The following is a 15575-nucleotide window of genomic DNA, read 5'->3' as shown; positions in this document are numbered from 1 at the left end:
TCTCAAGTGGCTGCACAACAAGTGACTGTGAGCCCCTGAGTTACACTCTGACCCTCACAGGCTTGTTCAAGTTTGCAATTATCCCAAAACGTATTCTCGTCAACAATACACAATTTCCAATACATCACTTGCTTTTCAAGTCAAATTAACACTTCACAGTCAGATTCTGCTTCCTAGACAACTCTATCCTAATTGAGACTTCCGTGATTTTATTTCAAGAGGGAGCAAGAGCTTTCATTTATGATTTTAGCTGCAGGGACAGACAGATAATGAACTGCATAGGTTTCTCCAAACAAAATATCGTGTCCCCTGAATGCAGCTACCTGACAAAAGACATTAGACTACAGGAGCTGGGACTGTGCTTAAGCTCAGACATGTATTGTTAAATGTGACATGCTCAATTTATCATTAGTTATGAAGTGAAAACGGATGAATACACATTCAATTTAGTTCAGCTGCTTTCTTCATTTATCACACTCTTTCATCATCCATCATTCTTCGCCGCCACCCTTTTGATTTGAACAAATAACACACTTTCATAAGTTTAATCTAATTAATCATAATTGTAAGGTAATGTTCCCTTAATGAAGCATATATTGAGCTTTATAAAGTTTGTTGTTGCAATTTTAATAAAATCTGTTCCAGATAAAATCTACAAATGTTTTCAATGGAGCCAAAATCAGACCCATCTCTCTCCCACTCATTACTAAGTTTGATGATGATGTATCAGCACCAAGAGTTGCTCAAACATATTGTTCTTTTATAGAACCACTGTTTCAATAAATTGGAAAGCGTTCATCATTTTATGAGACAAGACATGCAGTTTAAAAAGTTAATTGAAGTAGATACAAATTAGAAAACCAAGCTAAAAGATTTTTCACACATTATTGCTATGAAACACACACTACTTGCTATCTTCTGCGGGCATCTCGCATGCCAAAGACAGTATAAAGAAGTCGTCACCCCTTAGCAGCAGAAGCGGTGTCCAGAGCTACTAAGTTTTGTTGCAGTTCTCCAACTGCAGTTAACCCAGAAGAGAGCCACTTTCTAGCAACGTCAGTGAACTGTATCTTCATGCATCAGACCAAGCCAAGAAATCTCAGTTCTTCTCAGGACAACTCGGCTCTGTTCACTGAAAGTTTTTGAGTCATCATGACCCCAGATTTCATTTCCCCACCACCACTTCCTATGCTAGACAAAATTGCTTACCTTGTCTTGCTGTGATTTTCAAAGGTCCATAAAACATTTTGGAGCATCTGGGTGGAAAGTGCTGTGGAGATCAATATTACTTATGATGATTATTAATGAGCAATTTTATTTGATCATTATTAACATACATGGACTCTTCATACCAAGATTAACATAATTTCCATTTGCCAACACCACAGCATACTCATTTGTATCTGTTTCCACTCTTATATTGGCAATTATTTCTAAGTCCCAAAAGCAGAAACAGCACATTAGAAAATTGATTATTTTCCCGCTGACAGGATTTCACATCTCTGGGCCACTAATGACAGACGTCTGTCCTTTTCAAAATCTGGTCAAAAGCTGTAATTCTTTCCTCCAGAGATTTTTGCCCAACTCAGTACCCTGGTCATAAAGATTACTGCAGAAGTATTGGCAAGTTCATACTCCACCCATCCAACCATTTATACACAACGTAATGCCCATATTTTCATTTTCAAGTGCAGTTTTACTAGCTTTACTTCAGCCTTTTTCCAAACTAGTGAGAAATTTCAGCAAATTTCTACTACCGCCACCTCCATTGAGATGAAAGTTCACCCGGCAAGACGAAAGGTGAACAACCCAGAAAGCACCTATTCCAGCACCTTATTCTGATGCGAGTCATTAGAGGATCCTTTCTCCTTTCATCAAGAAGGAGGAAAGACAATGTAGTTCTACAGCTTGTTCCCCGGTTTACGTTGAGGAGTTGCAAAGCTTTTTCCTTCCACTTTGTGAAAGGAATGTGTGATGGTTTCTGGCAGACCGTTGGACAAAATGTGATTGTGACTCTCCCTTGTTGCACACAAGATTAGAGCTGCACAGCTGCTAGTGCTCCCTTTAGACCTGGCAAGTTATTTTACATACCATGCAAACAGTGGCAGAAAAGAGGGATTTACTGGTTACAAAGACAAAGGCAACACTAACAGGAACTAACTTCGTGTCCAACACGGACTTACTGTGGCCGATTGCCTCTTTTAACAGTCACTTATTTCTGTAACTCACCCCTTGAAACACAGGAGTACGGGGCCTAACAATCCACAACGGACAGAGGCTGCCTAAGCAGTAACACCAGGAAGAAGTAACACAACAGCGGTAACAAGCCCTTGTAGCCGGAGCTCGCTGCAATAAATTCATTTGTAAAGGAGCAGATACCCAGGAGAAATACCTGGGTCAGCCTGTTTCTAGGTAGAGGCTGGTACAGCAACGTTATGTGAGAGAGATACTTCAGACATTTAACACAGTTCTGCATTCTTCTGAAAAGAGAAAAATTGAGGCCTCGGCTGGTAAGGGAGAAGGATGCAATGCAAGCTCTTCTCTCCAGACAGGGCGGGTTCCACATCTTCCCAGCTAGGAGCATCCCTGCTGTAGTCCTCTTTCCCAGCTCTTCCCCTTACTCCCATTTTACCCACAAGAATCACATGGGCCAGTGAGGTGGCACATTCTGTTCCTTGTCCTAGGCCCTTTCACTTTTTTTATTTTTTACTCAGAATGAGAATATCCTCTAATGCTAAGTTGCAACAGCAGCCAGTGCAGCCAAAGCACTGCTACCAATTAAGTTAAGTACAAAGTATGAGATCAATTAATCATTCATTATCTTTACAATGCAATAGCTGAAGCTCTGAGGTAGGCAGTCCAATAATCCTTACAACCCCCAAGGTGCTCATCTCCTCCCAAGCTGGTCATTCATTATCCAGAGCATATTAGCATAGAAAATTCTTCATTTTTCAAGGCAAGCAGTCAAGTAGAAGTGACAAGTCTTTGAAGCTCTGGTCCACCTTAAACGCGTGAAGTTTAAGAGGCCTGTAAACACATGTTTAAACAGGTTTAAGGCCTCATCCTGCTTTCAGTGAAAGCAAAGGGAAAACTCTTACCAAGCACTTGGAATTCAGGTTCATTTCACAATACTGACAAAACCAGGTAACCTTTAGAAATGCACTGGTCTGCCCTAAGCGCTATCTCTGTCCCAAGGCAGAAATAGATAAGAATCCAATCCAAGAGATGCATATGCAGTGAAGAAAGCTGCCTTCAGTAAACCGAACGTAGGCAGGAATTGCCTTCAGATTTCTGGCGTATGAAAGCTAGAAAGCATATCTGCAAAATATCCCAGCTCCTGCCTTCCTTGCGCCGAAATGACCCGCAACCTCTGACGTGGAACAAATAGCAAGATGGCAGCACAAATCACAGAAATCCCAGGAGGTACACATGTGAGTTAATTCCCTACTAGAAAACATTCGGACACAAAGTGATGTTAATTTTCTTGTGGTATGGTGCAGCCATTCACTTTAAGGAAAAGGTACTTTACGATGAACAGTCTCAACTTCACAGAGGAAGATTCTGCAGGAAAAAAGGTAACGCAATGCATCTCTGCTCCTTAAAACAGGCCAGTAAGAAAGAGAAGAGGAAAAAACTCTATGGAAACGGCAAAGCCTGTGACCTTAAGCTCTTGAAACAAGACCATCCAGAGTAACACAGAGCATTATTTAGAGAAAAGCCACTGCCAAAAAGAGAATAACTTAGATGATGTAACGGGAGTGTCCAATTCAAAGGAACATGCTCATCAGCACAGACTGATTTATCACCGTAAGATCACACAGCTGTCTCCTCCTACTTGCTTTTCCCCAAAAAAACTCCTTTCTTTCAGGCTCAAACCTCCAAGGTCTCCCACATAACCTTGTATCCCAGTCAAAAGCACAGTTCCTAACATGGAAGCTGCTGCACAGGCCACCAAAGAGCCAGAGGGTCTGGGACCCTTCATGTCAGGGCAAGCCAGGCATTGGGGTAGGTGTGGGTGGGTGGTGTGTGTACGTGCAGTCCATAAGCACCACCTGTGCTAAAAGATGATTTAACCAAAAAGTGAAGCAGCAAGCAAGGAAACGAGCATTTTCAGTGCTGCGGAGCAGATCTGCAGGGGCAGTAGGGCTTGGAGAAGGGGTTGTGCACACTATCCGGAGATGGCTACGCACCCCAGCAGTATACAGGAGAGCTTACACAGCCAACTAAGTGCCCTGGATCCTATGCAGCTATTACCTAGCTGTGACTTTGCCACAGCTTTGGAAACTTTTCAGATATAGGATGGCATTCAAAGTCCACTCAGACATCAGTTTAAAGAACGTTGCCACCAGTCCTTTCCCTCTCTCTGTGGGAGCACCTTTCACACAGCAGGACTAAAGAAGTTTGCTCACATCTGGGAAATGTAAATGAGTAGGAATGATATTCCTCAAACTGCTAAAGAAATCTGGTCCAACTTTTCTAAACAAGAGATCTCCCATGCAAAAACACACCTTTCTTCTTCCAAAATGAAAAAATACAACAAAACCTCATGATCTACTTTCTATCTTTGAATAGTTTTTTTGAAGGAAACTGATGAGTGGGAAGAAGATTTTTCTGTGTATCAAAGCGTTTCTCCTGCATTTCCTGGAAATGAAAGGGGAAGAAAGGAGAAACCTTAACACGGTTGAGTTCTAATACGGTATTTTTGCTAAGATCCTTCCAAATTCAATTCTTTCTTTCCTGTGAAGAAGAAAAGAAACTTTGCAGTTTTTCCATGGCAGTTTCCATAAGATTTCCACCAGCTCTCATGAAAAGAGGTAGCATTCCTGGGGCAAACTGCATCCCTCAGAACGTATCCAAGCTAAGGGTCTAGAGGGACCTTCTCCATCTGAACAACTTCGACACTGCCCATGTGTGCTCGAGACACAATTGTGGCAGCAGTGCTGCTCCTCTTCCAGTACAGCAGGCAGGAGTTAGCCTACACGCTTCGACTTCACCTGCCCAGCAGGGACTAGAGCTGCTGGATGGTTCCCCTCAGAGCTAGACTTGGCCCTTTCCTCGGAGCCAGTGGCCAAGACAACCTCACCCCCTATTATTTTTTTCAGTCATTTTCACTTCTTGTTTTCCCACCCCTACAACTCACATACCGCAAAGGACTTGAGGCCGCTCAGGGGTTGTGTCCTACTTATTATGGGCAATTGTGTCCACTTCAGAGCACTCATTGAGTCAGGAGGCTTCATCCGGTGAAGCTGGTGGAAGACCCTTCTATTTAAGAACTAATTTGTTACAAAGAACGATCTCTTGCATTTGGTCGTTGTTTGTCCAGGGAGTTCCTTTGTCATTTACTTGCTTGGTGCAAGGTATTTACTGAGCTCTGCATTCCTGGCAGCAGCACAGAAACCACTTGGACTCAATTCATTAGCGTTTAACATTATATTCGTAATAAGATCCACGACTTCAAAAGCACTAGCAAACGTTGCCACCATATTATGCTGCAAGCGCAAGATAAGAAGAGAAGAAAATGTACTAAACATCATCTTTGTTACATATCTGCCAATGCTAACTTTGCTGTATGTGGCCATTATAACCTTGCTTTCAACTCTACTGAAACAGCTCATAAAATCTGCCTCTGCCGTACAGCACTGCCTGCTCACACAGTGCTAACGTTTAATTAAATGGATACTTCATAAGAACAGCACAAGGAAGGACAAGTACCCTTCCAGTTTCAGCAAGACCATAACTCACTCACTCGCACACAAACATATCCACTGTTTCAAGTTTATGAGCGTATAACAGCACATAATCAACACAGCCCAGCTCCTGAGCTACGCAGGTGTATTTGTCCAACGCCCATACTCAACACAAGAAAGCATTTCATTTGGGCAAGAGCTTGACTTAAAAAAAAAAATCATAAAAAGCTTAACAGCATGCTACCATTCAAATTTTCTTAAGCAAGCAATTATTTTTTCTTTTGTTTTCCAACTTTTGGTTAGAAAGGTGTTTTCCTGGAATTGTTTAAAAGAAAATTGCCAGGGAACGGAGCCGATCAATTAACACCAGGAAAGAAGAATGGCATGCATATGGATAAGTAGGGAGGAAGTGCTGGGAGAAAAACAAGTGGTCATGAAGGGATAGAGAAGGAAACGAGTTGAGCGTTTCCTGCGAACTGTCTTCCCTATGCTGGCACTTTATCCCAGCTTTTAAAAGGAGAGAGAGACAGTCTAGAGAGAAAATTTAGCAGTGTCTACTTGAAAGGTAAGAGCAAACTTAGACCCTGACAATTACTAAATAAGAACATAATTAATTATTTCTTCAACTGAATAGTCCTGAATCCTACCACAAATCAATCAGCTCTTCTTGCCTAAGAAGCTCTGACTCTATTTTAGCTCAATGAAAACAAAATCAATGAAGGCCAATTATAGCCCATCTCGTTAGAGTATGCAAATAGTGCACCATATAGACGAGCTGCTATTGCCTTGGGCACTGCCGAGGAAGACGCTGGCCAGGCAAACGCAAACGTGAGCTGGTGCTGGCCCCTAGCTGCCTGTGCTGCAAAACGCCAGCTCCTTTCCAATTTATTTGAAGGGGGTGCCAAAAGCAGAAGAGACCAAATGTGCCCAACAGCAGCGCTTCATCGGCTTCCTACTCAGTAATTTCAGGTGCAGAAAGCCCACCAATGCATCTTAGAAAGCAGATTCAAGGTTAGTTACAAGAAATCGTGCATGTAAATCCACAGAAAATGGAGGGAGCCTACCTTCCTTTCATTATCTTACTTCAAGAAGAAAAGGCACTTTAAGAAGCACATAATTATATGGTAAGTAAAGGATTTCATCCAACTGCCACCTCCATCAGTTAAACGTCTTGCCCTCTCAAGTGACAGCCGAGAGCTCTGAGTCCCTAGAACAGATTTCTGGCTACCACCATAGACGGCAGTATACATTCACCCTGCCACCACTCTAATCTGAGCCTGCTTTCCCCTCTGCCAAACCAAAACCAAAACTGTAGCATTTCAGGAAGCTTTGTCCTCTTCCCTGTGAAAATTCAAAATGTGAAGGAAAAGTCTGCAAAATTTTCATGCATGCAATGTATGCTCCATAGCTGCCTGGAGACACAAGGCTACTGCGCCATGAACTGTTCTGAGTTGAACCTTTTGTTCCTGCCAACGCTCCACAGCTCTGCGTACCCAAGGCACACAGGAACATTGACGTAGTGGACAGTGACTGTACACCCATCCTTGCAGCATGCGTGCAGTGGGCACGTGTCCCCCAGACCGCGAGATCCGATTTCATACGCCTGCAAAAATCTGGCCTTCCTGGGTCCTGTGCATCCTGACCGATTTTCCCAGTTTGCTCAAAACAGACAGGATTATTCCTTTCAAGGAATCACCTGCAGGGACTGAGTTTCCCAGTTCTCCGGCTACTGTCCAAGTACATTTTTGGCCAAAAGCCTCCTGCACGGTGGCTTTCTGCCCATGTAGTGGGACTCTACCCTTGGCTTTATAGACAACTTAGCTTCATCTTTCCATTGGCTACCTAAAAATTATGATGTAATACTTTACTGCCACACGTGTCAGTGTTGCCAGGACTTGCAGTAAACTACATAACAGCAGCTACAGAAGGACTTAAAATGAAGTCTGTGACTTTTGCAAGACCAGGGTGCCTCCAATTTTATTTGTGGTGTGGAAACTCTGATGCCACAGCATAGTCCAGGCTTTCGGGTTGTGTATGCTTGGGGGTTTGGAGTTTGTGTTTGAGGGTTTTTTTTTTTTCTCTTATTATTTTTATGTTAGTCATATTATAGGTAGGGTTTTTTTTTAAGCACCTTGAAAAGGAACATAATTATGCTGTGTTTGAAGCACGGAAGACAAACCATTACTGCGTTTAACACTAAATGCATACCTAAGATGTGAGAAGCCAAACCTGGGGGTTCAACTGCTCCAAACACAATTGGCCCTCACTCGCTTTGCATATTTGCAGGTAACTCTGATTTCTAAGCTAAATCTGGACATTAGCATTTTTGCCATTAAAAAAACCATCTTATTTAAATACTGTACATCTCTAACTTCAAGAGCTGAAAGTGTTAGAACAGAAACCTTTAAAGCAAAAAAGTGGAGAAAAATTGTTCATTACTTCATAAGAAGCTATATGCAATGAAAAGCATCTTCTTCAGACAGCTTGGAAAACAACGAGCAAACCCTTGTGCAAAGTAACATGATGCTCAATAGCATAATAGCCTCCTTGAAACAGTATCCTTAAGAGTTTATTTTACCTTTCTGCTAAGAGAAGAGTGCAGAATAACCACTCTCATTTCAGGACGCACACACAAATGCACACGATTAGAAGGCTGGCTGAGACGCTGCAGTAAGGGAATTCTGTAAGCTGCAACGAGGTCTGCTGGAATTGTCATCACATGCCCATGAAAAAAAATTTCAGGGCTATCAAGGGCATTCTCGAGACAGCGCTTCTCCTGTCGCATCCTGGGATGTATTTCTTCTGCTTTCTCTCTGGGTCACAACCAATTCAAATAGCAATTTTCTTAATGGCTGAGAGTTCTACTTCCATCTTCTTAAAGAACCACAGTGACATATACAAGCAACCTTATTCTTTATCTACTGATCTCTCTCTCTTTTTTCAAGCCTACAGGAAAAGATGCTCCACAAACAGCTGGAACATAACAGCAGACAAGATGAGGAAGGCTGCCTTGCTGATGGAAAATCCCAAGGACAGCAACAAGCCCGGAGAATTGGCAGGGGTAACGTAACTTGCTGTGAGGAAGGCAGCCCTACAGAGAGGGGGCTAAAACACAACATCATGCAAGCCTCAACAGTGTGCCCATTTACAGATTCCATCCTTGCCCTATGTCATTTCAGTTGGTGATGAAGCAAATAAAGCCATCATCTCAAGCAAAGATTAATCCAGTTTAAGGTTCCAAATTGTTAAGCCACTTCAAGTCTGCAAAGCTGGACACTACAGGTTGAAGTAAATAATTTTATCTTTTTGACAATAAGCCTGTACTTGGCTCGCTTCCTTAACTAGATGTCTATAATTTGAGTTTACTATGACTTAGCCAGATCAAACTCAAACTCTATGCGAGAAGCTGGTGTGTATTTCCGCCAGGAGGAACCAAATGGTCTTATTTACTCCTACAAAGGAAAGCCCAAAGTAGCAGTATCCCCAAAGCAGCACAGTTACCGGTTCCTGGTGCTGCCATCAGCAATGACTGTAAAATTCCCACACCCCATGCAGAGCCCATCAGAGAAGCAAGGTCTGATTTGCTACCCAGATTTGAATAATCTTAGGGTATGAAAATCCCCATTTCCCTGTGTATCTGATCCTCTACAATACTACTTGCACCTTTGTCATCTTTAAATGATTGGTATTCAGTGGTAGGGTTGGGGTTTGGGGCTTTTTAGGGGTTTGTTGGTTGTTTTTTTTTTAATTACTCTAAAGCCTCAAGAGATTCCAGTGCAAATTAGGAATCTGAATGTCATTGGCATAAACCTTGAGGCCACACGGGAAGCATGTGGATCTGTTTTTAGCAAATTACATGCAATTGTTTTATTGTTTTTCAAGAAAATTTACAATTAATCACGTCCCCAAAATTTGTTTATCTAAAGAGCTGGAAGAGTTGCTAACGAACCCCAATGGTCCCAATGACTTGGGAATTTTCTTTATCTAGGAGTGCTATCAGAACATGAGGTAACACAGATTTCCAGGAGCTTTTTGCCAAGCAACGAGGCAAGAGGTGAAAATGGAGCCTGGTCATTTTTACACCATGCACATGACGGTACTTATGTCAAAGGCATATTCATTTTTCATGAAACATGGAGAATTCAAAGCTGTAAAACTTCTCTACACAGTTCATGGTCTGAGATTTTGCCAATGGATTCTGGCAGTATTTTGGGTTCATAACCGCTCTAGGCTGTGTGAAATACAGAGAGATCAATAAACGGAACTTGAAATATACATATATCTATATATATATATTAAAAAAATGCTGGACACTCACTGCCAATGTCCTGCTGGAAGATGCAATACCTGAAAAGGACCTAAAATGAGGAGTATATGCAGTTTGAAAGGATGTGAAATTCATTTGACAGAAACATTGTTATGCCAGAGGCTGATTATTCTATAAAAATGATAACAGTAATTTAAAGAAAGTAACAGCATGCCTTAATCTTGGCAATTGGAGAGGGCACCTGTAGCGGTGATCAAATAAGACAGGCTGGTTAGTACTTGCTAGTGAGCACACACACGCATCTAACCTTAATCTTTTCTCTATACTACATAGTAACACGACAGTGATGCCACTCTGGGTAAAAGTTAACTCTCAGTCTTAGCCCTTAGGGCAAACCTTAGCCCTTTTGCCAAACTACTCCAACACTCAGTGTGCTTTGAAAACCTCTGCAAATACAGCAGTAAACACCCTGTTCAAATAACTTAAGGACCAGAAATCAACACATCTATGGAAACTGGAAATCCTAGCCCTGAGACAGCACTGATTATCAACTCCCCATGAGTTTTCTTAAAGAGATAAATGAGTGCATGTGATTTCAAGGGAGGAGCAGGGTGCAAGACAGACACTGCTGCCATGCTCAAGGTTTATTCTGAGCTCCGTTGAAACACAGTAAATCCTGTACTGACTGAAGTGGGAGCACAGGTGAATCCCAACTAAAACACATTCAAAACTGAGAACATCTCAAGCTGGAACACGAGCAAAGGCTTTGCCCCTTCGGTGCATGAAGAGGTGGTCATTAGACTGCCCAGCACAGCTGCAAAAGGCACTGAGATGAGCACAAACTAAGGATGCAGTCTGGCTTGAGCACTACATTTTCTGAGCAGCAAGGTATTTTGAAAGCCATACCTGCACTCCCTCCTCAGTCATGTCTTCTTTTTAACTCCTGTGTTATCTGTAGTTTCACAGAACTAGTCCAAGCCTGTGCTACTTCTGAACTTAAGATTGAAGACTTACATTTGGGCATTACCTTTCTCAAGGTGTCAGGAACAATTTCCAAAGATCTTTTGGCACCTGAAGATTAAGATACAAGGCTTTTAGGCATCCCGAGACAGCATCCAATACCCACCAGGTACTTAACAATCCTAGAAGCCTAAGTACCCTCCCTCACTCCCCAACCCCTCCCCAAAACCCCAGACAAAACGTTTAACTTTTACCCTAAGCCAGCCCAGCTAAATAAACAGGTGGGTTTGGGACTTCAGCTGATTACTGGTTTCTTCACATGGCTGACTTGGGAACTGACTACCTCCTAAACAAGATTCTTCCTCCCCAACAGGTATTGTCAGTATTATTGTTGAACAAGACAAGGAAGAAATTGCTGCTGCTGACAAGAGACCATGCTTCTGAATTCCCATCCCTTCCCCTAAGCACGAACCCAGCATTAGGAGTCAAGTGCACGAGTGGAAGTTTGATTGCAGTTGTTGGAAAGAATTAATCCCTGCCCAGGCAGCCAACTTCTGCAGTACAATAATTAAGTGGAACCGTTGCACGAGATGAAGCACGAGGAAGAAAATTAAGAGTATGCCGTGCAAGGGTTGTTTTGTGCTAGAGCTGTCCCCACATGGGTTTGCACTGCATCACGCTCACTTCATGCAATGCTGTCAAGCATCTGGACTAATCCATTACCCTAGGACGAAGTAAGGAGAATACTGGGCCAATCTCATCGTTCTTCTGCGTAACTAATTGCAGGAAACAGTGACTTGCTATTTTATGGGAATGTCAAGTGTTGGCATGTCTAGGCTAACACCAACACAGGGCCCCAAACTGTAGGTGGCAGTGCCTGGTAAGAATCCCCTCTACTTGAAAACTCCAAGAGTGTCAAGGAAGACTTTCTTGTAGAAGGCACGAGTCCCCCTGCTCCCATCCTAGCTCAGCACCAGTTCATCCCAAAAGCCCTCTTCACTACCTACCCAAAGCAAGAACGTTTCCACTGTTTTGTAGAAAAATAAGGTTATAAGTTACCCCCTCCAGCCAATTCATTGCACAAGGATGTAACTTGGGCAGGGGGTGGAACCAACCACAAAACCCAACACACCTTCATGCATTTCAGTCATCAGCTGAAAGATGGGACTGCTTTGCAAGGAAGTCTTTCCTGCAACACAGTCAGTATGTGGCTGGATTAAGGTGACAGCCTCAAGGTTCCAAAGCAAATTTCCTTTAGATTTCTGTGCAACTTGCTTTTACATAAGACAACTCTGGAATTATCAGGACTTAAAAGCTGAAGTACTAAGTCAGGACACGTATTCAAGGTATAGCTAAAAAACCTCACTCCTGAAATCCATTCTTCTTTTAAACTGACATGGCTCCAGTAAAATGAACCCAGTTACACTGGTGGAATAGTGTCAAGACATCACATGGCAGAGCAATTCACAGAGTTAAGGGTTATTAATCTCTTACACTCTCTCTGAAATCAAAATCCTTACAAATTTAGGTCTCCAAGACATGCTGTGCACACAGAATGTCATCTGGTGCACAAGAAGAAATTGGATACAGTCCAGCCTGTGAGCTGTACAGTACCATGGCGTAAGGACGCAGAGTCCCTGCCACTGATGGGAGCACTGGAAATGTCCTGGAACGCAGTGGGGCCGGGTCTGGCCAGGTGGCCCTTCCCACCACAGAGACGCAGACACAGCAACCTGGCTGCCTCTAGCTGAGTGCCCACCCCGGTGCCACGCCTGGCCTAGGGAGGAGAGGTAGGCAGCTGGCAGGGAGAGGCCTCTGCATCCCCTCACCACGCTGCAGGGCAGCTCCGCTGAAGCTCAGATACAGGCAGCTCCGTACCCCCCCCCCCCGCCCCAAAGGTGGTCCCATCACCAGTCTGCAATTTGGAAAACTGAGCCAAGCTCTTGCCCATCCCACACTATTTAACAGAAGTATCGGTCTTATCCATGGAACTATCCTATCTTGTGTCTGTCTTGTATTTAAAAACAATATCATTTTTCTTATTAGCCAAAGGGTAAGAAGAGGTCAAACAAACCATTATAGAGCCTAAAAGCCAGATATTAATTTTGAAAGACTGTAATAGCTTTGTGATCTGTGTAAAAAGAAAAAAACCATCATTCCAGATGATGTCTTACATGCACTGGCTTCTCTGTAAAATGAATTTACCTTTTCATTATTATTTACTGACTGTGCTTGTATTTCATTTGTATGGATTTTATCCAGCAAATCAGGGGGGAAAACAGCCTCAGAAAATCTAATAAAAAGCTGGAGACAGTGACCAATCATTGGAGTCTGTATCTCAACTCTTGAGGTCACATTTCTACCTTTTTTATTATGTTCATTTCAGGGAAACAAAAAAAAATTCTGGATGGGGGAAAAAAAAAAATCAGAGCTGGTAATGGCATGGACACATTCTTCAGGAGCAGCAGTGCCAAAAAGCACAGCTGTGACAAAACCAAGAGTTTACCCTCACTGCTAGGCTTGAACAGCTAGTTTGTCATCCAAATCAATATTAAAAATCCCCAGGACTTTTTAGCAGCTTCATAGTCCAACTGCACATGCTCACACATGGCTGAGTTGAGATGTGTTTTGCAGCACATACTGGCCTGCATCCATGCTCCAAGTGCTGGCCCTCAGGGGTCCGTACTGGGACCAGGACTGTTTATGTCTTCATCAATGACCTAGTAGGATAAAGAAGAATCATTGCTCTATGTGCCCAGCACTAGGAACTAAGACTTCAAGTTCAACTGCTGCATGGGTTTCTTGAGCTGTCTCTATGATCCAACCAATTCAGGTGCAACATTTCCCAGATCTGTCAGGGGAAAAGAAAAAAATAAATTGTACAAAAAGCTTTCCAAAGGCAGCAGAATGAAGAGAGTGGCTTAACCGGCACTGAGCCAAGTGATATCTTCCGTTCACTGTCCTTCTGCTATTAGCCATTGTGGTATGCATTGCTGCCCTATAAAAATACTCCTCCAAAGTTAATAGACTCATTCCCAAACCACTCAAAGAATGCAGATCTCATGTCTGTAACAAATTCAGGATATGGTCCAGAACCATCTATTAGTACTCACCACTGCTCACACAGCCTCCCCGAACACAACATTTTCAGAGATATATGAGAAGTCTAGGGATACACCACCAAAAACACAGGAAGTCTTGCCAACAATGGGGTCAAAGAACAAGCAAGACAAGATTTTGCTTAATAAAGATGTATGAGCAACTGTAGGTTCAAGAAACCTTATCAGCTTATTCATTTGCCTACAGCTCCTCCACTCATGCAGCAATTAAGAACCGAGTGATGCCCCTTCTCGTGGCCATACAGATATACTTCACTCATGCAGTCCTTAGTGCCACTCATACAGCTAATCTACATATTTTCTTGATAAATTCTCTCCAAAATAAGGCAGATTTTGTTTAACAATTAGTTCAGTAGAGACTATTTGTAAATCTGTTAAAGTCACAGATTCTAAAAAAGTCACAAAACTCCATTTGGCTTGCCAGACATTTCATTACAATGTCATTGTATTATCTTTTGTCATCATCCTTTGACTTACCAGGGCTTTTTGCCTTAAAAATCCAGTTTTGCCCTAAGCAAAAAGCAAACTGCAGCCTTTGGCACTTTTCCCAATGCTCACAACCTGTTGCTGTAAACATGTGCACCTAACAGGGCATCCCAGTGAGCACAGGTAAGATTTCAAAAACGACTGCAGTTCAATTACTGATGATCAACTCCAAAAGCAAGAAGAAAGCAGAGGGACATCAGCTCATAAACTGACTGTGAAGATTCTTTTAGAAATCATATTTAAGCCTTCACCAAAACAATTCTTGTTCCATCTACAGAGGAATACATCACAATCTGTACCTTAGAAGAAATATTCTATATATATACACACACCAATATTTATGCATAATAGATTTCTAAATGTGTTACCTAAATTGTATTTTATGTGTGTATGCATGTGCACACATGCAGGCATGTTTTTAAAAAGGCAAGTTGTCCTTACAAAGCCTCCTACCACAAATGTAATCCAGGAAAGCTCAAGCTCGCAGCTAATATCCATAAATTATGACAAACACATTCATTAGCCCAAAGCTTGCATGACCAGTTCATCTTAATAGTAATGTAACACCGTTCAAAGTTGAACTAGGTTCACATTAAGCAAAAAAACCTTCGCTGTGTCTCACTTGTCTTACCACTTTAACCCTTTTAATATAAACAATTTTGTTCTTAAAGGCCTGCCACGCTAAACCTGAAAGCATTTCTCTAAGAGCCCCTTCCCAATGTTTTCTTCCAAGGTCACATACCTCCAACGGGCTTCACAACCAGATTTCCAAGACAAAGTACAATATGCTGCATGCCTATATAATATTCAATGAATGAATATATTTGTCCTTGTGTAAGTGCATGGACTGAGGGATAACGGAAAACAGATCAGGAACCCTTTTTTGGGAGACTGTTCTAACAGATTTTTAAACTTGATTATCAACTGTGGAACAGTAATTTTTTTTCAGCATTAAATTGAAAATCTCTTTGCTACAGGAAAAGCCTACTTACAAATGAACTCAGTTGTTACAAATTTAGAAGCTTATAGTCATTTTCCAGTTAATTACAGATTCAT

The sequence above is a fragment of the Nipponia nippon genome, unplaced genomic scaffold, assembly GCF_047370975.1.
Source record: "Nipponia nippon isolate SJK-2023a ecotype South Korea unplaced genomic scaffold, ASM4737097v1 scaffold_6, whole genome shotgun sequence".
Classification (NCBI taxonomy): Eukaryota; Metazoa; Chordata; class Aves; order Pelecaniformes; family Threskiornithidae; genus Nipponia; species Nipponia nippon.
Note: the sequence above shows the minus strand (reverse complement) of the source record.